Here is a 22130-nt window from a genome sequence, read left to right as displayed (position 1 = left end):
GTAATAAAATAAAAACTGAGACCTGAAGGATTAGAGGAGTCAGTCAGAAGGACAGGAAGAGTAGTAAAAGTTGTAGGCCTGAAGTTCTCAAAATGTGTTTCCAGACCAGCAATAGCAGGATCGACTGAGAACTTGTTAGAAATGCAAGTTTCCAGACCTACAAAATCAGAAATCCTAAGTATTGGGCCCATAAGTATTTGTGATTCTAAGGCACCATATAATTTAAGAATCACTGGACTTCCTTGGTGGTTCAGTGGCTAAGACTCCATGCTCCCAATGCAGGGGGCCCAGGTTCAATCTTTGGTCAGGGAACTAGATCCCACATGACACAACTAAAGATCTTGCATACCAAAACTAAAGAACCTGCATGCTGCAACAAAAAAGATCCTGCATGCCGCAATGAAGATCGAAGATCCAGCATATCGTAATAAGACACAAAACATCAAAAGGCCTGGAGAGAGTGTGGCTTCCTTCCCCTACAAAAGAATCATACCCCAGTTAGGAGAATGATGACTGCAGTGCCTTATCTGAGATGTCAACTGCAGGCCCAGTTTAGTCGCTGAGTGACAGAAAAACAGAATAGAGAAGGACTACCATTCATTAAGGGCTTCCAAGGTGGCACTAGTAGTAAAGAACCTACCTGCCAATGCAGGAGACATAAGAGATGAGGGTTTGATCCCTGGGTTGGAAAGATCCCCTGGAGAAGGGCATGGTAACCCACTCCAGTATTCTTGCCTGGAGAATCCCATGGACAGAAGAGCCTGGTGGGCTTCAGTCTGTAGGGTTGCAAACAGTTGGACACGACTGAGTGACTAACACTTTCACTTTTTTTCAAGGGCCTTAGGCTTTCAGATGCTGACTTAATCATATCTATAAACAAAACATAACCATGAGAATAGTCATGATATATTACTAAGAAAAAAGGTGGAATAAAATTATATATACAGAGTGATTCTAATCATTTTTAAATGCTGAATAAAAAGACTAGAAGGGAACACACCAAAATGTTAAAATAGCTTTCTTCCCATCTAATACTCATAAAATAGATCAAATTTAAGAGAATGATTTATGTAACAACATGTTCTTTATAGAAGGGGTCCCGTCTCTGAGGTCTAATGCCTCATGATCTGGGGTAGAACTGATGTAATAATAATAATAGAAATAAAGTGCACAATAAATGTAATGAGCTTGAATCACCCCAAAACCATCCCCCTGACCTGGTCCGTGGAAAAACTGTTTTCCATGAAACTGGTCCCTGGTGCCAAAAAGGGTGGGGACCACTGCTTTATGGTACTTTAACAGCAAACTAGAAGCAACTTAAATACTCAGCATAATGAAAAGGGATAAATAAATTATGTTTTGATCATGTGATAGAATATAAAGCAATCATTCAAAGTGATAGTTTGAAAAAGTATTTTTGTCAAGTCCTTGGCTCTGGCCTTCACCCAATCTGCCCCCAGAGGCAGGGCCCAGATATACCTCCAAAATTATGGTGAAAGGCAGGGCCACAGAGAACAAAAATCACCCATCTTTTCTGGGGCTTCCTGGAATTTCACTTTCAGATAAGGTCTTAGCTTTCCTTTCTAACAGAATTCATGCACCGTGTTAGGTATGAATATGGACCCAGAGAACCCAAGACTAACAGGGGTTTAAACAACTTAAACAAAAGGCAGTCTGTTTAGATTTCATCTCATGCCAACTTATCCCCCAGCACCCTATCCGTCATAGATGGTGAATTTCCTCTAAGTAGAAATGTGACCAATTAATCTCTGAATCCCAGAGCAGAACATCTTCATTTTCATTGTCAATCGTGACATTATCAATGGGTACTTCTTGTTCTGTACTGGGGCAGGCCAGGCATTGGACTCTCTACACCCAGAGTCAGTCAGCTGCCCCCCAACAAAATCTGATGCATCATCTGCTTTGTAGGTAATTGTATTGGAACATGTGCACACACAGCATAGTTGTAACCATGAGAACAGTTGTAAGAACTTCCCTAGCAGTACAGTGGTTAAGAATCTGTGCTTCTACTGCAGGGGCCTGGGTTCCAGCCTGGTCAGGGAGCTAAGATACTGCAAGCCATACGGTGGGGCTTAAAAAAAGAGAGAGAAAGAGAGAATAGTCACGATATTTGTTAAGGAAAAATGTGAGAAATAAAAAATATATATGTATACAATGTGATTCCAATTTTAAAGTGCTTAATGAAAAGAATCAAATGAAACTTATCAAAATGTTAAATAACTTCTCCCTCATCTCATGTAACAATCCAGCATAGTAATTATGTCTATTCCACAGATGCAGAAGACCATCTTTGAAAAGCGGAATTGTGAGTGGCTTATTCCATATCTTTACACTACTTTCTATATTTTATATAATTCCACCCCTCATTCCTTTCCCCAGAGGTGGGAGGCTGGGTCCTGCAGGAAAAATTCAAAGTTGATCCCTGATGCACAAATGAATGCCCTCTGCCAAAGGCCCAGCCTGCCATCTGTCATGAGCCTCTGGGGAAGGGAGGATGCAGGCGGGCACTGCACTTCCCTGAGAGGTCTGGTTCCCTGAAGGCTTAGAAGGACCATCCTGTGGGTGCAGCTGTCTGTAAAAATTAATTAATTTTCAAATTAAATTTCAATTAAAAAACCTGAGCCATTCCTGATTAACTCAACTTAACCCAGTTTCTTTCTTAAAGAGAAAAAACTTAACCCAAGGAGAGCTATGCCTGAAATATGGAAAATTACTGGTGCTGTCTCTAGTCCTCCAGCCTCAATTTCTGCCTTATCCACTCCCCTGGTTCAAAATCTGCTTGTAAACCAGAGAATCCAGCTTCCCTCTGATGGTTTACTAATCTAATGCCTCTTTATGACCATAGCTCACCGGGATCCTGTTTAAGCCTGTTGGTGACCCAGCCCTTGGCTTCTGCCAAGCCCCTGCCTCCCAGCTCTACCCTTCTGGCTGCCCACCCAGCCAGCACCCTCACACCAGCTCTTGGTCCTGCCCTCAGCACACAAGACAGACACAACATTTTGTTAGTGAAGGTAACAGTGTGGAGGAGTCAGATTTTATTTCTGGTGGTGACATAAGCAGGAGTTTGGGTAGTTCCTGGCTGTAGCTGATGGCACAGAGACTCCCTCAGACAATTTGAGTGCTCAGCAGTTTTGCTCTCTATAGCTCCTTGTCTGCACTTGCCACTGCCACACTTTTCCCACCAAGCTTTGCTGTTACCATTAAGTGTCTCAAATAGAAGTTCTCTGATCCTGAATGGGGTCAGACCCATCAACCAGACTTTAAGTCCCCCAGCTCCCAACAGTTCTTCAAAAAAGGTTGGAAACTTGTGAAATAAAAAAAGGAAAGGTCTCCAGCAGAACTGCCCAGCTCCCTGCTCTGCTTTATATTTCACCTCTCTCTCAGCTGCAAGTTCACCTTACACTCCAGGGCAAATTTCATTCCTGGGCAATTTGAGGTGCCTGGACCAATAATTCAGACCGCTACATCCGCATCTTGTGGCCAGTTCTACTCTGAACCCGCTAATAGAATGGGAATGATTTGTAACCAAATCCCTGCCTTGGAACCTCAGACAACCTTGATCCCCCTTTCTTGGGTTCCCAAGTCCATGCCAGGGATATCAAGGCAGTTACCTTATAGAAGAGCCATGTCCTTCTCAGGTACTGTCCCAGGTATCTTGACAGGTACTACTGACTACTACTGTCAGTTACATCTTGCAGCCTGACTGTTGCCGTACATGGTCACAATGTTTCACCCATCACCTTAGTCATTGTCAACTTTAGTATCTGTTTTAAGATGTGCGTGCATGCTCAGTCACTTCAGTCATGTCCAACTCTTTGCAACCCCATGGACTGTAGCCTGCTAGGGTCCTCTGTCCACAGGATTCTTCTGACAAGAGTACTGAAGTAGGTTGCCATGCCCTCCTCCATGGGATCTTCCTTACCCAGGGATGGAACCCATATCTCCTGCATCTCCAGCATCTCCTGCACTGCAGACAGATTTCTTTACCCCTGAGCCACCAGGGAAGTTTTATGATGTAAGTTTTATTATTATTCAAGTATAATGAGGCCAGCACAGAAGGAGGTGATTGCCATTGAAAAGACTGTTGTTCACAGTTCCCAAAGGGGTACATTGTGCCAAACAGGGCCATGTGGGGAAGCAGAAGTATTGATGAGGGAGTGGAGGAATTGAGGGGGAAATGTGGCAAGAGCCTTTATTATGGTTTCCACAGGAAGGAATAAAGGTAAGCAGGTTTAAGGTTGGCTAGTTTGAATGATTTCAGTCAACTCTGGGGCATTGGGGCTGTCCTTAGTGGTCAGGTACATAGCCCTGGGGGGATGAAGACAGGGGAACAGTAGCCCAAAGCTGAGTCCTGTGAGCACCTAATAAAGCAGATGGTTCTGATATAAAATTGAGTTGGTTGGCTTGCGCTTCCAGGAAATTTTTTGCTATTGGTAGGGATTTGCTAACCCTGGGAAGGACAGATGGAGAAGGAAATGGCAACGCACACCAGTATTCTTGCCTGGAGAATCCCTGTGGACAGAGGAGCCTGGTAGGCTACAGTTCATGGTGGGCACAAACAGTCAGATACAACTGAAGCGACTGAGCACACACACTCCATAAAGGACAGAAGCTTCCAGTGTCAGCAAAGCTCCCAAAAGCATCAAAATAAAGAGACTTAACCTATCCTGATGCTTAATACACGTCCTCACTAGGTATTAACTATCACAGTTAGTTCAACTGAAACCGCGGGTTCGAAGTTAAGAGAGGTCTTTATCCTTCACTTAATTACTCAACGTGCATTTATTAAACACTTACGATTTAATGAGCACTATGTTAAGCTCTGGGATACAAAGAAGAAAAATGGTCTTTTTCTTAAAGTGGGGGTAAGAAAATAAATTTAAATGTCCTTAATAAACATAACAGTAACAGGAAGTCCGATGTTCCATAACAAGAGAGGCCCTAAACACAGACTGAAAGGGACCAGATTCCGCAATGCTCCAATTTCACTACCGCCCTACCTCCCCCAACTCCACAGAGTGGGGCTCAGGGACAGAGCCTGTGGCAAAAGAGCTGAATAAATTCTTCTGTGTTTGCCCCTCCAACAGCTCCTCCAATTAGCTCCCTTTGAATAAAATTATTTTCCCTTTCCATTTCTGTGAACTAACCATGAGGAAATTATTTAGCAGAAGTAGAAATCTATATCCAAGAATAGGTCCATTGCAAGGTTATCAAAATTGGAGAAAAAAATGATGCAGCATAAGTATCCAAAACAAAAGGAGTAGTTGAGCAAAATACAGCACACCTACTAAGGTACATTATTAAGCAACAAGAACTGTGTATTGATTCAAAAGAAGCACAGAACCCAGAGTCAGACTTTCTACTACACTCCAGCCTTTGGGCAAACTAATTAATATCTCTGAATCTGTGATCCCATCTGTAAAAAGGGGGCCAGCTAATTAATGATACTTGCTACCTCACAGTGCTATTGTGGAGATTAAATAAGACAATGCAGGTAAAGTACTTAATAAACACCTAGAATAGGGCTCAGTAAATGTTGGCCATTACTGCTTTTATTATTAATGTAAAGTCAATGAAAACAGTTAAGTGGGTGGACTTGATACACCACAGAAAATATTCCTAACATAGTCTTAAATTTAAAAATATAAATGTATATGTGCTGTGCTTAGTCGCTCAGTAGTATCTGACTCTTGGCGACCCCATGGACTGTAGCCTACCAGGTTTCTCTGTCCGTGAGATTTCCCAGGCAAGAATACTGGAGTGGGTTCCATGCACTCCTCCAGGGGATCTTCCCAATCCAGGGATCAAACACAGATCTCCTGGATTGCAGGTAGATTCTTTACTGTCAGAGCCACCAGGGAAGTCCAAGAATACTGAAATGGGTAGCCTATCCCTTCTCCAGGGGAATCTTCCCAACCCAGGAATAGAACCAGGGTCTCCTGCATTTCAGGGAGATTCTTTACCAGCTGAGCTACCATGGAAGCCCAAATGTATATAATAGCATGTAATCAAATTCTGAGCCTATGTGAAATGTATACAAAATGCTTAAATATCAATAGTTGTACTGATAGGATAATGGTATTATGAGTAATATTTGAATGAAAGATTTACTTTAATCTTGTTGCCAATTTCTCTTTAATAAAAAGTGAAAGGGAGGAATATAAAAATAAAATGAAAAATAAAAAATAAGGGAACACTGTAAATAATTGTATGCTAAGAAATTTTTTAAAAAAACAATAAATTTGTCCTGGAATTCATGTCTGCAGAGTTGATGAGCCTAAATCGCCATCAGTTTGGGGATTGACATCATTTTTTAGCATGTAGAACTCTAACTCATCTCAATAATTAGTAATAACATGCTTATGTAAGCCAGTTCCATGTAGGTCAGTGTCATTGGGACTGCCAAGAGGTCAACCTAGATCAGAGAGAAGGAAATAGAAAGCCACCTATTAAATGGTGATATACAAGAGTATATTTTTCATGTATAGTATTAAATATGCAAAAATATGTATAAATAGCTATAGAAAGTGCTAGTCACTCATGTCCAACTCTTTGTGACCCCAAGGGCTATAGCCCACCAGGCTCCTCTGTCCATGGAATTCTCTAGACAAGAATACTGGAGTGGATTGCCATTTCCTTCTCCAATAAATAACTATAGATACACTATAAATACAGATACAAGTAATAAAATATTGGAAATATATTGCTAGCATGTAGCTCTCTTTGGGTTGAAAGATTATAAATGATATCCAATTTCTTCCTTACCCCTCTAAAGTTTTCTACAGTTGGCACATAATACTTTAAAATTTAGAGGAAAGGAACTTTAAAAACTACTTATTTCTTCTTTTTAAAGCAAGAGATTAATAATGAGAAGGTAAGAGGGAGAGTGAGAGCCAGTACTGTCATAATTCCCTAGGGCATGTGATTATGTACTCCCAGAAGTCCCTGAGTTGAGAAGTAAAAATAGGAAGAGCTGGGGTTAAATTTGGGGAAGCAATGAGTCTCGTAAGAAGGGCTGTGAGCAGGGCAAACTAAGGTGAGGCACAGGAGTGGGGTGACTTGGAGGGGGGGTGGTGGGGCTACAGGAGCAGGTGGCACTGATCCAGGGATTCAGCTGGGAAAGGTTTTGGGGAGGGTGTGGGAGGGTTGTTTTAAAGGTTCAGGAGAGGACCTGAGTTCAGTTTGATCCCAAAGGAAGCAGCTGCGTCCTCCCCAAATCCCATTACCCGATCAAGCAGGCTTTTCACTCTCACAGCTGGAACATGATTTCTGGTCATTCGTGACCTCTTATATCCACCCAGCTCTTTCCTAAAGAGTTCTATATGCCCCCAGGAATGTCCTGATTTGGGTGCTTGTTGAAACAAAAGAACTTTTCCACTGAAGTCCTTTCAATCAAAAAAATTCACAATTTTTTTTCCTGTACTTCTAAAACTAGACAGGCCTCTAGAAATACTTTAGCCAAACACCTTCATGGGTGCAAAGCACAGTGCTCCTTTTACAGATGAGGAAACTGAGACCCCAGGAGATTAGGTGAGGTGTCCAGTGTGACTAAGTTATGGCAGGGCTCCCTCAATTCAGTCAGTCAGTCAGTTCAGTCGCTCAGTCGTGTCCGACTCTCCACGACCCCATGAATCATAGCACGCCAGGCCTCCCTGTCCATCACCAACTCCCAGAGTTCACTTAAACTCATGTCCATCAAGTCGGTGATGCCATCCAGCCATCTCATTCTCGGTCGTCCCCTTCTCCTCCCGCCCCCAAACTTTCCCAGCATCAGAGTCTTTTCCAGTGAGTCAGCGCGTCGCATGAGGTGGCCAAAGTATTGGAGTTTCAGCTTTAGCATCAGTCCTTCCAATGAACACCCAGGATCGATCTCCCTTAGAATGGACTGGTTGGATCTCCTTGTGGTACAAGGGACTCTCAAGAGTCTTCTCCAGCACCACAGTTCAAAAGCATCAATTCTTCAGGGATCAGCCTTCTTCATAGTCCAACTCTCACATCCATACATGACCACGGGAAAAACCATAGCCTTGACTAGGCTCCCTAGGACTCCTCTTTTTTCTGCGTATTTTTTCCATTACCCCATGTTGTTTCTTGTTAAACAGGAAGGATTTTCTTTGCAAAGATTTGTCAATGCATCATCATGTCCTGTCATAATAGTAATAACTGTTATATTTTACAAAATAATATCTATTGTTATGTCCTGATTGAATAATACTTAACTGTTTGCTGGGGTCTATGTGCCCTTACCAGAAGCAGTCATTTAATTCTTATAGGAAAACGGTATTATTACATTTCACATAAAGAAGCTGAACATCAGAGCAGTTAAATAAACCATCCACTATCACTGTCAGCAGTAACAAAGTTAGGATCTGAACCCAGTCCATCTGAATCCAAAGTTACCTTCTTGACTCTCCATAAAGAAACACTGTTGGCTATATACATAAATTGGAATTCAGCCTTAAAAAGGAAGGAAATCTTGCTACGTGCAACAACATGAATGCATGTAAAGGACATTACACTAAGTGAAAATAAGCCAAACACAGAATGATAAATACCTAATGACATCACTTGTGTGTGGAATCTAAAAAATGCTGAAACTAGAAGCAGAGTGGGCTTCCCTGGTGGATTAGACGTAAAGAATCCACCTGCCAATGCAGGAGATGTGGGTTCAATCCCTGGGTTCAGTTCCTTTGGAGAAGGAAATGGCAACCCACTCCAGTATTCTTGCCTGGGAAATCCAATGGACAGAAGAGCCTGGAGGGCTACAAAGAGTTGAACATGACTGAGTATGCAGCATACCAGCACATGTGGTGAGAACACTTAACATCTACACTTCTAACAAACTTCAGGTGTACAGTAAAATATTGTTAACTATATTAATGTTGTCATATGTTAGACCTCTAGTACTTATTCACCTTGCATACCTCAAACTTTACCTCCTTTGATCCACATCTCCATTCTGCCACCTTCCGACCCCGGCTCCTATCAGAACCATTCTGTTCTCTGCTTCTATTGTTGTTTAGTTGTGTCTGACTTTTACAACCTCATGGACTGTAGCCCTCCAGACTCCTCTATCCATGGGATACTCCAGGCAAGAATACTGGAGTAGGTTGCCACTTCCTTCTCCAGGGGAAATCTTCCCAATCCAGAGATTTAACCCACATCTCCTGCTGTCTTCTGCCTTGGCAGGTGGATTCTTTACTACTGAGCCACCTGGGAATTAATAGTCATTTATATACCTTCCCCTTCCCACCTGTGAAGCCCCTTCTCACCTCTTAAGGAAAAGAAGCTGAGAAAGGGGTGGCAGGCACCATGTTCAGCTGCAAAGGCGGTAAGAAGCCCCTGAAGCAGCCCAAGCAGGCCAAGGAGATGCGCGAGGAAGATAAGGTGTTCAGGCAAAAACAGAGGAGCAGAAGAAACTTGGAGAGTTAAAAGCAAAGGCCGCAGGGAAGGGCCCCCAGATCACAGGTGGAATTTAGAACTCTGGCAAAAAGTAAGTTGTTCCTTGTGCCCGAGGCAATGATGAGCTTTAATTCTATGCCTGTTTAAACATTTGGATTCCCTGCCATAACCGTTGCCACCTATAGCTAGAATGAAGTGTTGTCTTAGAATCTATTATACATTTAAGAATAAACTTCTGTGATAAAAAAGGAAAAGAAGAAACCAGTAACTGTCTGAGGTGATAAATATGTTATTAGCTTGATTGGGGTAACCATTTCACAACATACATGTATGTCAAATCATCAAACTATACTGTCAAGTAAACACCAGTAAAATTTTTAAAATAAATACAAAAATACCTTGTACTGTACACACACAAAAATACGTTTGACTGTACAAACAAAAAAATATTCTGTTGGGGCCAATCTCTCAAGGAGCTGATTCTCCATTAAATTCAGCATTCTTTAAATTTCTCTCATTAGTCAAATTGTCTTTTCTTCAATTAAAACGACAACATTTAAGCATCTTGAACTAAACATACAAGAACTAAATTCCTAAACTGGATTCATTCTAATCACCTCCATAGAGTAACCAGGATAAGAATTTTTACCTTGGATTTGTTTTTATTTCACTTGAGTGTGCAAAGTACTATTGTGATGTGTTATTCCATTATATTATTATATAATATAATTATATAATAATGATTATATATATAATCATATATAATAATTATATAATTATTATACAATAATGATTTACACACTCAAGGAAATAAAAAAGGAACCCAAGGTGAAATTTTTATGAGAAACCTAAAGGAGAAATCACAGATACTCCCTTGTGTTTGTTTATTTTCCAATAATATGGGAATCTTCAAACGTTTCACATTATAAAACATCACCTCTGGTATTTAAACAAATAAATAAAAAGCAAGGTGCCCTCCAATTCCTGACTAGTGTTGGGGACAAAGATCATTCAGAGTTCATCCTGAAAAGCATCTAAATTTAGAGATTTGCTACCGGAGCAAAACTTTCATGTACCAGTAATAGAAGCAGGCAGCCTTTCCAAAATATGTTAAGTATGTGTTTGCGATGCTGTCATAAACAGGGTCAGAGGATCTGTCCCTGTGTGCTGGTGACCTGGGCGCCCTCACTGTTTTCTAGGCCAGTTACAGAGAGATCTGGGGCTGGAAGCAAAGGAGATTGCACAATAGTTAGCAGGGTGCTTAATTTAATCTCATCAGTTAGGGAAAAGCTTTGTAAAACTTTTTTTTTTTTTAATTTGAAACGTGTATATATGTGCATAGTTGTTTGTCTTTTAATGTCAAAAGCTTATTGAGGGGCTTCCCTGGTGGCTCAGTGGTACAGAATCCACCTGACAATGCAGGAGACACTGTTCGACTCTTGATGCAGAAAGATCCCACATGCTGCAGAGCAACGAAATTTGTGCTCTACAACTATTGAGCCTGTGCGCTACAGCTGTTGAGCCTGTGCGCTACAGCTATTGAGCCTGTGCTCTAGAGCCTGGGAGGCATGAGTACTGAGCCCAAGTGCCATAACCAAGTCCGCATGCCTTAGACTCCATGCTCTGCAATGAGAAGCCACCTCAATGAAAAGCTGGTGCACTACAACTAGAGAATAGCCCCTGCTCACCGCAACTAGAGAAAAACGTAAAGCAGCAACAAAGACCCAGCATAGCAAAAAATAAATAAATTAAGAAAAAACAAAACTTACTGACAGAAACAAAAAGATCTCCCTCAACTCTTACTCCTAGTCCCTTGGTCTACAACTCAAAGGTAACCATGGTTTAATCTCAGTGGTTTTTGAGTTTCGATATTGTATGACCAGAGGTAAACCACTTTTTTACCTAAACAAAAGAAGTTAGAGGACAGGACCCTGGTGAGTGTTCGGAAAGTCTGGTTTTGGGTTCTGGGTTTTCAAAATCACTTCATTTCTTCAGGTTTATTTATCAAATCTAGGTTATAGAGGTTATAAGTTCTTTCACTCTTCCTTGCTTTCCTTCTTTTGCCTGCCTAAAGCAAAGGACAAGGCACTGAGGACATAGCTAGAATTGGTGGGGGAAGGGACAATAATAATAACAGTAATAATTTTGGTTGCTGTTCAGCACTTATTATATTTCAGGAACTGTATATTTTTTCTCATTTTGTCTTCATAACAATTCTATGAGGTAAGTATTTTATCCTCACTTTTTTACAGATGAGAAAACTGAGGAAGATGAAGTAATTTACTCAAGGATATATACTGGTAAGAAACAAAGCTAAATTTTGAACCTAGACTCTTCAAGTCTAAAGCCCCAGTGGAAATACCTGAGATTTCAAGTCTTTATAGGGAGACAGAGAATATGACTGTCAAAGTGCTAAGCTAGGTAAGGGACTGAAAAATGATATAGCACAAATTAGGGTGGTCCTGGACTAGCAGAGTGTGGGAACTGCTCTGGAATCTGCATTCAGGTTTTGGGGAGGTTGCATTGTTCACAACGGATGCTTCTGACAGAGCCTAAAATGAGCACAGTGATAGGCACACTTACTAAACTGAGAATTCTTGGGTTGGAGACAGGTGTGCCAGTCTCAGCCAACAGTTTCTTAAGAAATTGGATGGAATCTCTCAAGAACGGGAGACGTCTGCTGCAGATACTCGTGGTCAGGTCCAACCCTGTTTATACCTGCTGAAAGATTTCTGGAAGGCTGCCCATCAAGCAAAAGGGAACCAAAGATGGACAAGACACACTGTCAGAAACTGCAGGCATTTGGAAGGACAGTGCCAGAGACAGCAGAGGAAGATCAAGTTGGAGTTAATACATGCCTCTTAAATGTCATGGGGCGGCAAGAAACTGGAGATGGAGGCAAAGTCTGCTGGGACCAGCAGCAGGAGCTCCATATGGACTCACAGCCACCTGTGACTGAGAAAAGATGCTGAGTGGGATTATGGTCATCGTTTAAAACTGGCAGACACCAGAAGCAGAAGACACTTTCCGTATGTGTTGATACCTGAGAGGGTTTTGCAGCAAGTCACGTGACAAGGTGCTATGAGGTGTCCTTTGGCAAATCAGGCCTACCTAGAGCAGTCAGGGCAGGAGTCGCTTCCAAAACATCACGTTTCTTCAGAGACCAGAGGGCCCACCTGAATTCTCATAACTGAGGAAGTAATCAAGGAAGAAGAGAGGGGTGTAAATCAGATGTCCTTGAAAAAAAAAGTGAAGTCGCTCAGTTGTGTCCGACTCTTTGCGACCCCATGGACTCTAACCTACCAGGCTCCTCTGTCCATGGGATTCTCCAGGCAAGAGTACTGGAGTGGGTTGCCATTTGAGGCGGAAACAAACGGGGTCCGGCATCCTGTGCCAGGAGATGCAAGTATGCTCCAGTCTCCTCAAGTCAGAGCCCGGGCGGGGCTCACGGTGATAACCAGTCATCCTTACCTGCATCTGCTGTGGCAAGCTTGGTCACAAACAGGATCCAAGGCTACCTAGGTAACAGTTTCTGGCACCCCTTTGACTTCAACCTGTAAAAGATGGTTTCCAGAAGAAAGCAAGGATTGTCACCCTCCCACCCCACTCCCAGAAGAAACACTTTTGTTTCAGAAGGAAAACTCAGGAGAAGGGGTAGGGAGCTGACTTTCCAGGTGACAGAAAACTCACCTCTTTTCCCGGATCTCAAAATGGAAAATTTTCCAACTATGTCTACCTGGTTAAATCCTAATGCTATTATGTTTGACACTAAGGTTTAACTGGCCTAGTGTGGTCTATGGCTGTCTCGGCCGAAGTGGGACAACCCTTCCTGGTAACTATAGAGCTGGAAAGAGTCAGACCTCTGCGTCCAAAAGAGCTGCAGAGATGAGTCACGTCTCTTCTTACCAGAGAAGGGAGAGGGGTGGGCCTCAAGACTGGAGAGGCTTAGGTGCCATGAGCAAATAGTGTATTGTGTTCACTCATGTCTTCACTCAGCACTCTGAGGAGGTATTGTGTAACAGACGAGCTGGGGTGTTAAATACCTCTGTGGAGGAAAACAGGGTAGGGGTGGGGCATACTGAGATACTTTGTTATTTACGGTAGTGTCTTCTGAAGAATGGAACTCTGTTGTTTGAAAGCTGATGAGTGTGAATAAAGCAAATTACTGAAAAAGAGATGGAGGCAGAGGGCTAGAAGGGATTGTCTAGGAGGAAAGTTGTAGAGATCATGGAGAGGGAGAAACCCCAAGATTGTGGCTGGAGAAAGCCCCAGAGAGAGGGTATGGGGTGGGAAAAGAGAAGTAGCTGGTACTGAGCAGGAGCCCAGGTGAGGCCACAGAGATGTGTAAGGGGAATTGTTATGGAGCTGTGTGATGTGAGATGCCATGTATTCTCTCTTTGTGAAACCCTCTTTGTAAAACCTCTCTTTCTAAAATCTTCACTCTTCAGTGCTTTGCAGCTGGGGCTTTTATTGCAGGGGTGGCACAAATGTGCTAAGCACAGAGCTGGTTGAAGAATCCAGTTGCATTCAAGGGCTTGGTGTAAATACAGTGCTAGCGTCACATTATAAAGGATGTGGGAGGTGTGCACAATTTCATAACAGGTGAGGGAGAGAGGAGAGGATCAGAACAGTTGGCATCAGAGTTAAACCTTAAAGGACGACCAATATTTCTTCTAAATTAGAGATGGAGAGACTTCAAGTGCAAGGGACCTAGAGCAGAGGCAGGGTGGTCTAGAGGCAGGGTGGTCTAGAGGCAGGGTGGTCTGGAAGCGTGTGGTATGTTTAGGGAGTGATGACTTACTGCCTCCCAACCATCATCTGCATGGGGAAGAGGAGCAGGCTGGAGTGCAATAAAAAATGGCTGGAGGAACTCTGGATGCTTGGCCACCTTCAAATTATAAAGGCTGTCAGGAATGCTCTGGAGAGTAAAATATCGGCTTCCATGTGGGATGTGAAAGAAGACAGAATAAAGAGCAATATGCTATATCCCTGGAAGGAGAGGAAACAGTTCTGAAAACTGTCTGATTCCCTCACTCTGAGTAGCTGCCTCCTTCAAATGACTAAACTGACCTGGATTGTAAACCCTGCATAAAATATATCGTGTTATGGGACTTCCCTGGTGGTCTAGTGATTAGGGCTCCACGATTCCACTGAAGGAGGCACGGATGCAATCCCTGGCTGGGGAACTTAAGATCACATGTGCCATAAATTTAAAAAAAAACTTTAAATAAAAATAACTCATGTAACAATCAGTTTCAGCAGATTGCACTGGACTTGACAGCTCTGCTTCTATTCCAGCCCCACCTGAAGACAAGGCTACTAGTGGTGGTGCTCACTGATTTGTAGGGTAGGCATAGATCCCAGGGCCCTCTACCAATCTCAGAACCACCTCTATTCTGGGGGTTGCCTGAGGAGCTCCCCACCCACCCATTGGCCTGTCTCTTGGGGCTGCTGTCCTGTGAGTCCCCTTGCTCCCTTCCACTCTCAGTGACTGATCAACTCGCAGCCATCTGTCCCAAGAGAATCTGAGGACCTCGCAGTGCGAATCAGTTCAAGTGGATCCCAAGTGGTCTCGAGGCACTTTTTTTTCCCCTCTCAAGTCCCCTTAACCTCAGAAGTAAAGATCCATCTGCCAGTTAACAGATACATACTGAACATCTACTAGGTATACCACAACACAAAATGAATAAGCCGTCATCCCTGACTTCAGGAATTTGAGGGAGTACTCAGCTGGGAAAGGCATGTAAATATAGTTGACTCTTAAACAACAAGGGTTTGAACTGCAAAGATCCATTTATATGCAGATTTTTTTTTGTTTGCAGTGGTAAATACTGCAGTACTACACCATCCAGGGTTGGTTGAATCTGTGGATATGGAAGTAGGGATATGGATAACAGAGATGTGTGGAGGGCTGACTATAAGCAGTACACAGATTTTCAGGTCCACAGAGAATGAAAGCCCTTAACTCCTGCATTAGGGTGATGTCACACAATCAGTATGATAACTGCTGCGAAGGAGGTAAGGACCAGTGGCTGTGGGAAGACAAGGGGAGATATTTAGCCTAGAGGGCAATGAGGAGGAATGGAGGGTTTCCAAGACAGGACCCATATGGCTAACTCCTGGGAGAAAAAGCAGGAGCTAGCCTAGCAAAGGGGGTGAAAGAGAGGAGAGAGCATAAGAGCCCTAGGGAGCAGGATACAGATGGGAATGGTCCAGAGACAGACAGCAAGAGCTCTTTGGGCAAGAGTCCTATGTGAAGTTCACTGAGGCTGGTTTTCAGGCTGCGGAGGGGGCCGCAAGGTGCATCAAGAAGAACCCTAAATGCACTCCCAAGGAGTTGGAACTTTGTGACGGCAGTGAGGCCCCACAGGTGCTTAGTTGCCTGCCTACCCGAGGAAAAATGAAAAGCCATCCAAGAAAGTAAGTTGTATACTGTTTATCTTATCATTCAATAATAAACACATATAACATAAACATTAAATAATTATTTAACCATAAATTTATGATATTGTAAGGATGGGGGATAGGAATGACACCTCCATCAACAGGAAATAGCCATATGTTATTCCTTGGTGACTCAGACAGTAAAGAATCTGCCTGCAATGTAGGAGACCTGGGTTTGATCCCTGGATCAGGAAGCTCTCCTGGAGAAGGGAATGGCTACCCACTACTGTATTCTTGCCTGGAGAATTCCATGGACAGAGAAGCCTGGCTGCAGTTCATCGGGTTGCAAAGAGTCAGACATGACTAAGCAACTAACACTTTCACTTTCATATGGAAAGATAAATGTAAATATCAGAATAAGTCAAATAGTTGAAACTGGTTACCTATGGAAAATCAGAACTGAGGAAGGATGGGAGACAGAACTACTGTTGCACTACTAGATTTAAAATATTTAACTTTGTAAATACACTTTTTAGAAAGACAATTGTGTATCTATATTTATATAATTATTTTTAAATGTGTGAATGCCACCCTCAACACGTAATAACTGAGTGACCTCAGCCATAAAAAGAAATGAAACTGTTCCATTGGCAGAGACGTGGATAGGGCTACACAGAGTGAAGTAAGTCAGAAAGAGAAAAACAAATACTGTATAATATCAAGCATATGTAGAATCTAGAAAAATAGTACAGATGAACTTATTTGCAAAGCAGAAATAGAGACACAGATGTAGAGAACAATCTTATGGATACCAAGGGGGAAAGGAGGATGGGATGAATTGGAAGATTAGGACTGACACATATACACTACTATGTATTGTATACAACAGATAATTAATTAGAATCTACTGCATAGCAGAGGGAACTCTATCCTCTGTGAATACCTAAATGGGAAGGAAATCCAAGAAAGGGGGGATATGTGTATACATCTAACTGATTCACTTTGCTGTGCAGCAAAAACTAACACATTGTAAACCAACCAAACTCCAATAAAAAGTAATAATTAAAAAAAATTGGGGGAACTTCCTTGGTGGTCCAGTGGTTAAGAATTTGCCTTGCAATACAGAGGACGCAAGTTCAACCCTTGGTTGAGGAACTAAGATCCCACAGGCCGAAGAGAAATAAGCCCATGTGACACAGCTAGAGAATCCATGCTCCATAACAAAAGATCCCACATGACTCAGTGAAGATCCTGTGTCCTGCAACTAAGACCCAAATGTAATCAAATACATACATATTTTTAAAACATTTTAATTTTGAAAAAACAATGACTGAGTGACCAGTGCTAAATCCTTATCCTCTCCATGACTTAACTTCTTCACCTGTAAAATGGGATAACACTCTCTTGCTGGGTTATTATGAAGATTAAAGGATATATACAAAGTACTTAGCACTCTGTTTGCAGCTTAGAAGGAAACTCAATAAATGGTAGGTAATTTCATTTTTAATAACAGATGGAAAAGAGGATTAAAAACCATGTTTAAAAGGCCTGGACACAAGCCTTCTATATTATCAATATTTACACCTCCATTCACTGGAACATGCACATCCTCTTATTTTATAAAGGCTTGACTGTATTCATAAAGAAGAGAAAGAAAGTGAAAATTGCAAAGTCTTGACTATATTCCTAAAGTAGGAAGAGAAAGAAAGTGAAAGTTGCTTTGTCCTGTCTGACTCTTTGCGACCCCGTGGACTATAGTCCATGGAATTCTCCAGGCCAGAATAGTGGAGTGGGTTCAGTTCAGTTCAATCGCTCAGTCGTGTCCGACTCTCCACGACCCCATGAATCACAGCACGCCAGGCCTCCCTGTCCATCACCAACTCCCAGAGTTCACTCAAACTCATGTCCATCAAGTCGGTGATGCCATCCAGCCATCTCATTCTCTGTCGTCCCCTTCTTCTCCTGCCCCCAATCCTTCCCAGCATCAGACTCTTTTCCAGTGAGTCAGCTCATCGCATGAGGTGGCCAAAGTATTGGAGTTTCAGCTTTAGCATCAGTCCTTCCAATGAACACCCAGGATTGATCTCCTTTAGAATGGACTGGTTGGATCTCCTTGAAGTCCAAGGGACTCTCAAGAGTCTTCTCCAGCACCACAGTTCAAAAGCATCAATTCTTCGGCTCTCAGTGGAGTGGGTAGCTGTTCCCTTCTCCAGCGGATCTTCCTGACACAGGAATCAAACCTGGATCTCCTGAATTGCAGGCAGATTCCTTACCAACTGAGCTATCAGGGAAGCCCTTAGGGAGAGAGAGAAATTGTAATTCTGATATCAGAAACCAAAAACTAGTTAAACGTTTCAAAATTTGGAGATGTACTCAACTTTGAAAAAAAAATATTTGCAGAAACAAAAAGACAAAATAATGTCTTTTGGAGCACCTGCTTCAGAAAACAGGGATTTGTGATAACTTTGATTTGCACATGAGTTTAAAATAAAAATGTAATCTTTGCCAACAAAGGTCAGTATAGCCAAAGCTATGGTTTTTCCAGTAGTCATCTACACAATGTGAGCGCTGGAGCATAAAGAAGGCTATTGTTGTTGTTTAGTCAGTCAGTTGTGTCTGACTCTTTGCGACCCCCAAGGACTGCAGCAGGCCAGGTTTCCCTGTCCTTCACTATCTCCCAGAGTTTGCTCAAACTTATGTCCGTTGAGTCAATGATGCCATCCAACCATCTCATCCTCTGTTGCCCCCTTCTCCTCCTGCCCTCAATCTTTTCCAGCATCAGAATTTTTTGATGGGGGTGTTGAAATTGTGGTACTGGAGAAGACTACTGAGAGTCCCTTGGACATCAAGGAGATCAAACCAATCATAAAGGAAATCAATCCTGAATATTCATTGGAAGGACTGATGTTGAAGCTCCAATATTTTGACCACCTGTTGGGAAGAGCCAACTCACTGGAAAAGACTCTATGCCTTGAAAGACTGAAGGCAAAAGGAGAAGAGGGCAGCAGACGATAAGATGGTTTCATAACATCACCAATTCAATGGACATGAATTTTAGCAAACTCTGGGGAGATAGTGGAGGGCAAAGCCTGGCAATCTGCAGTCCACGCGGTCGCAGAGTCGGACAGAACTTAGCTACTAAACAACAGCAACCCAGAATGACACAGGTGCCTGTAACAGATTCACAGAGAAATTTGGTTTCCCTGCACTGTCTAGCTACCGGGGTTCTAGTCCCTTCCACTTCTCAGGTCCTCATATTTCCCGATTGTATACCAAAGGGTCAAATGAAAATATCTCTGTGCGTAGTCCCCCAAAATCTAGGGTTCTGAAAACTCTTGGTTATGCGTTTTTGCCTTGGGACGTGGCAATAAACACCTGAGTTTCCCACAAGTCTCCTAAGACGTATGTATTTCCTTAACCTATATCTACCTAAAACTGTTTCTGAATCAGCAGCCCTTGGATCGGATCTTGTTAAGCCTCGTACCCGACACCCTAACTATAGAGGGAAATCCTAGCGGCCGAGCGGCTACCCCAGGAATGGGGACTACATCTCCCAGGGTGCCCCGGGACGGAGGCGCCCCCTCGGATTGGCCAGAGGTGCGTGACGCTCAGTGTTTTGGCCGGGGCGGTCACATGCTTCCTTTGTTGTGAGCTGTGGAAGGGCTGGTGGCTCCAGGAGACGCCGGCGCTGTAGAGAGCGCTGCGCCGCCGGCTGCTAAGGGACCGCGGGGGCCGCCGCTGTTGGCCACTGCTGCTGGCCTTTTCCAGCCTTCGCCGAGAGGTACCCGGGGATGACAGATCCGGGACTGACCGAAAGGCGAGGAACGGGCCAGAGCCGGGGGCGGAGGGGCGGCCCAGGTCACGCCTACGGGGGTGTCTGCAGGAGGGAAGCCAACGGCCGCCGGTCTCTCGAAGCCAGAGGAGGGTCTGAGGAGAGATCGCGGCTGGGACTGCAGGGCCCTCGTTTGGGGCGAGGGGGTCTCTGGGACTCTCCTGGGGGTCTTCAGCCCAGGTTCCGTAAAGACACCCTGAAAGGAAGGGCACTGAAAGGCTGGCATTACCGCCCCGGAACTGCGACGCTGCCGGCGCGCCCGCCGGGGGCGGGCTGGGAGGGGCATGGGCTCTGGGGCCGGGGGTAGCAGGTGCGGGTCGGTCACCCCGCCGCCTGCGGGACTGGGGGCAGCTAGCGGACAGGGCCGGGGAGCGGGGTCTTGCATGTTGCGGATGGGCTTCGAACGGAGCGCTGCTCTTCTTTAACCGAAGGAAGCGCTGAGAATGCAGAGGTCTGAAATCAAGCCTTCGCGTTTGGCGGGGGCGACAGTTTGTTCCGGACTGGGAGGACTGACGAGGTCAAGGTGGGTCTCAGGGCTGGGGGCCAGAGAAATCCTATTAAAGCGGTTGCGAAACGTGCTCGGCGCCGTCACCTGACCGTTATCCCCGCCCCCACCGCTCGGGAGCCTTTGTTTACCACTGCTCGCCGCGGGGCCCGCGCCGGGATCCGGGCCCTGGAACGACAGTCCTCCGGGAGCCGAGGCGGGCGGGGGAGCGGGGGAGCCGCTGACGGGAGTCCCCGCCTAACCTCGCCGCCTTCCCACCACTCGAGGCCTGGGTTTCTTAATTTAGTTCGTAACGGCCCCGCCCCCAGGCTCTGGACTCTCGGGGTGAAGACTTAAGGCCGCGAGGATTGGGGCGGTGCGGGTGCTTGAGGGCGGGACGACGGGGCGGCTTCCGCGTGTTTATTGGCGGGTGTCTTGTCGCTGGGTGGACGTGCCCAGGCCGTTATTCCCCGCCCCGCTGAAGGTGATCTGGAGGACACGCGGGAGCGCGCGCTTGCCTCTTCGGCAGCTGAGGCCCGAGCGGAGCCGCCGGCGGCGCGCGCTTCGGCGCCCGAGGCTACCGGCGCGAGGACCGGCTGCCCAGCCATCGTTGGGTGGCCGCCACGGCTCCTGTCTGAGCTTGTAGGCAGTTCTGGGGCCCGCGGAGGACCGAATAATTAACCTTCTTTAACTCGGTCCCCTAGTCCGTCCAGATGGTGGAAAGAGCCCTCAGGCGAATTAGTGTTTCCCTGTTCTTTAAACTAGGTTTAAATAGCGCTTTCCTGGTGGCTCAGACCGTAAGGGGCCGCCTGCAACGCCGGAGACCTGGATTCGATCCCTTGGTTGGGAAGATCCCCTGGAGTAGGGACCGGCTGCCCACTCCAGTATTCTGGCCCGAGGCCTGGCAGGCTACATGGGGTCGCAAAGAGTCCGGCACGGCTGAGCGACTTTCACAGCACCCTGCTGCTAAATCACTTCAGTCGTGTCCGACTCTGTGTGACCCCATAGACGGAAGCCCACCAGGCTCCCCCGTCCCGGGGATTCTCCAGGCAAGAACACTGGAGTGGGTTGCCATTTCCTTCTCCCATGTGTGAAAGTGAAAAGTGAAAGTGAAGTCGCTCAGTCGTGTCCGACCCTTAGCGACCCCACGGACTGCAGCCTACCAGGCTCCTCCATCCATGGGATTTTCTAGGCAAGAGTACTGGAGTGGCTTGCCATTGTCTTCTCCATCACAGCACCCTAACACCACATTTTAGAGTACCTCACAAGGCAGATTGACTCTTCCTGAGTTAATTTTAGTGGAGTTTAATGATTAATCATTTGCTGTCTTGAACAGCTTAAAAATCGTGTCTTTAGTATTTGCACCTAAGACCGTTTAGGCCCACCAGCGAGGTTGGTTTTTGTTAAGTACGGAAAATAGATTAAAAATCTGCCTCTTGTCACCTAAAATGTGAAATTAGAATTGTTTTTTTAAAAAGATAGCTTTGTATGGCTGAGTCCTTTTTCTGTTCACCTGAAACTACCACAACTTTTTGTCAATCGGCTGTACCCCAATACAAAATAAAAAGTTTAAAATTTGAAAACAAAGATAGCTTGATGATATCCTCTCCCACCCCCTCCAGAAAGTGAATTCTTCTGTACCCGGGTTTAGATGAGTTGTTTGCGGAAACAAACATCATAGTTCACTCTTCTATGATGACAGTTATAAAATCTACAAAAACAGTTGTTTTAGCCACAGTGTGTTGAAGATGAGGTTTTCCTAATCTGTTTTAATAGGATACCAGGGTTTTATCAGATTTTTTTTCCTATAAGTCTGTAGGAATTCACTCAAGAAAGTGCATTTCTATACAAGGTAGATTGAGTTCCTTGGGTGAAAAAAGAATTGCATTTGAATAGTTCTCATTGGTTATGCATTCTTAATTTATTTTTAAAATTCAAGTTGGAATGGCTACACCAAAAGGAGCAGCCTCTGTGATCCTGAACTGCCTCATCGCTTGTGCATTGAAG

The 22130-nt window shown here is 44.4% G+C and overlaps 2 protein-coding genes across 9 annotated transcripts in view; one reads left to right on the top strand and one right to left on the bottom strand.

Moving 5' to 3' along the window:
* KLHL6 (kelch like family member 6) overlaps positions 1-13342 on the bottom strand; it is a 121980-nt gene extending 108638 nt beyond the window's left edge. Inside the window, exons 1-2 of one of the 2 annotated variants that reach the window (XM_055409590.2) lie at positions 13114-13342; positions 12895-12977 (exon numbers count right to left, since the gene is read on the bottom strand). The gene's annotated coding sequence lies outside the window, so the exon portion shown is untranslated. Of the gene's footprint in view, positions 1-640; positions 665-12894; positions 12978-13113 lie in introns of those variants that run through there. The other variant, XM_088838741.1, reaches the window with a different exon arrangement.
* A 6093-nt stretch (positions 13343-19435) lies between these two features.
* Positions 19436-22130, top strand: part of KLHL24 (kelch like family member 24) — a 39941-nt gene continuing 37246 nt past the window's right edge. For 3 of the 7 annotated variants that reach the window (XM_055409502.2, XM_088838734.1, XM_088838723.1), the window contains exon 1: positions 19444-19624. The gene's annotated coding sequence lies outside the window, so the exon portion shown is untranslated. Of the gene's footprint in view, positions 19625-19942; positions 20163-22130 lie in introns of those variants that run through there. The other 4 variants (XM_055409476.2, XM_055409511.2, XM_088838739.1 and 1 more) reach the window with 4 other exon arrangements.

Source organism: Moschus berezovskii, chromosome 1 (genome assembly GCF_049115385.1).
Source record: "Moschus berezovskii isolate FMDL1 chromosome 1, NW_MosBer_1.0, whole genome shotgun sequence".
Taxonomy (NCBI): Eukaryota; Metazoa; Chordata; class Mammalia; order Artiodactyla; family Moschidae; genus Moschus; species Moschus berezovskii.
This window is presented reverse-complemented; position numbering and strand designations above follow the sequence as displayed.